Source organism: Scyliorhinus torazame, chromosome 9 (genome assembly GCF_047496885.1).
Source record: "Scyliorhinus torazame isolate Kashiwa2021f chromosome 9, sScyTor2.1, whole genome shotgun sequence".
Lineage (NCBI taxonomy): Eukaryota > Metazoa > Chordata > Chondrichthyes > Carcharhiniformes > Scyliorhinidae > Scyliorhinus > Scyliorhinus torazame.
This window is the reverse complement of record NC_092715.1, coordinates 71087584-71089867: the sequence shown is the minus strand read 5'-3', so window position 1 is coordinate 71089867 and position 2284 is coordinate 71087584.

The window sequence follows — 2284 nt, the reverse complement described above, 5'->3', positions numbered from 1 at the left end:
GGAGGACAGGCTATCCCGGTGGGTGTCAAGGTGACGGTTGCCCTCAACCTTTACATGACGGGGTCATTCCAGGCGCCGAACGGGGACCTGTACGGTATCTCCCAGGCATCAGTGCACTGGTGCATCCGAGCAGTCCCCGGCGCCCTGTATGCCATCGCTGACTGGTACATCCAGTTTCCAGAGGACTGCGCACACCAGGATGCCCGGGCAGCGGGATTCGCCTCCGTGGCCAGGATACCAATGGTCCAGGGGGTGATTGATGGGGTGTGCACGTCGCCATGCGTCCAGCGTCGGAGAACAGGGACGTGTTCATGAACAGAAAGGGGACCTACTCCATGAACATTCAGGTGGTCTGCGACCACCGCGTGAAGATTATGCACGTGTGCGCCCAGTACCCCGGCAGTGTGCATGGCGCCTTTATACTGGTGCAATCTTTCATTCCCGTCATGTTCGAGGGGACCCCCCCCCCCCCGCTGAGGGGCTGGTTGCTCGGCGACAGGGGTTATCCGTTGCGGTCGTGGCTGATGACGCCTATACGGAGGCCACAGACCAACGCGGAGACCCGCTACAATGAGGCCCATGCAGCAACAAGGGGTGTTGTCGAGAGGTGATTTGGCCTCCTGAAGATGTGCTTCAGGTGCCTGGACTGCTCTGGAGGGGTCCTCCAGTACCATTCAGAGAGGGTCGGTCGCATCATCGTAGTCTGCTGCGTCCTGCACAACATCGCCCAGCAGAGGGGCGATGTCCTGGAGGAGGAGGCACAGGGGGAGCTCAATGAGGGCGACACATCTGAACATGAGGAGGAGGAGGATGGGGAGGTGGGGGAGGCATAGATGTGACATGGGGGCTGGATATGGCCGGGAAGCTGCACGACGCCACCGGCCTGGCGAGCGAGCACGCGAAGCGTTCATCGCCGCATGTTTCACCAACTCGGGGGAGGGCATCGCTGAGCAAGGCACTTGCACCACCGTTCCGCCCAAACGCACCACCCAGCACCCCCCACCTCCCGCACCATCTGACAACCCTCGCTCCCACACCACCACATGCACAGCACCTTACACCTGCGGCACAACGGGATGGTCTCACACAATTGCTTGTGCAAACGGGTGTGATCAGTGCCATGTTGAATGATGACAACCCGCTCTGCAATGAGCTGTGAGCTCAGGATCGTTAGACAATGTCTGACTCATGGCCACAGCTACACCCTCCACCTGGGTGGTCCCTGTATGCGTCATGGACACTCCATCAGATGGCCATGTTGGCTAGCTGGCGTCGGTGTTCCGAGGATGACGGGGGGTTGGGGAGGGGGGGGTGAACACACACCCAACCTCACCGTTGTACTGACCTTCGACCCCAGCGCCACTTGGTCCCCTTCACAACCCCTCAGGCACCGGACATAGCACAGAGGCATCTAGGTTTGGTGTAACAGTGACTTTAATCATGACATTCACATACAAGTGCGCTAGCCCCTATAACTAAGCTGCACCCTCCACCCGTGCCAACTTACTACGTGTCAAACTTCTTTGCCTTACGGGCCCTACCACTATGCCTTGGTGTTTCCCCAGAAGGTACAGCAGGAATGGAGGCGGACTGCTGAGACTCCTGCCCTGCGACTTGGCTCTCCGTTGGTGTGCGTTTCCTGGGGCGGCCCGGCTTGGATGGGCCAGGCTGCTCAGCGGGCGTGCTGGATGGCATGGTGCCACCCTGTTGTGCCCACAGCCCATCAGATGCACCAGAGACAGGGCGGGGGGGAGTCCGAGGATCCATGGAGTTCCGGGACCTCCCTTGCAGGAGTCACTGGGACGGGCCCCAGAACCTCCTCCTCCCTCGGGGAGCCTGGTGGCCCCTGGGCCTCATTATGGGACGGTGGTGCGAGCGGAGACAAGCGCTGTGGCACCATCGCCACCTGGCGCTGCCAGTCCTGGAGGCCCACTGTGGCATCGACCAGGGTCTGAACGTTCACAGCGATGGAGCTCAGGGAGTGCGCCATCCCTGTCAGGGACTGTGCAACCTCCCTCTGGGCTTGTGCGACGCCATCCAGCATATGCGTAAGGCTGCCTATGCTCTCAGCGATGGCCTGTTGAGACTGGGCCATGGCCTGCTGAGACTGGCCCATGGCCTGCTGAGACTCGGCCATACCCCGGTGCGCGGCGGCAATGTCTAGCTGGCTCTGGGACATGGCTGCCTGTGAGAGGGCAGCCCTGTCCTGGGCCACGGATGACGCATGCACATGAAGCCCCACGCCTTGCAGAACCTGACCCATGGCCAAAACCATTGCCCCCAT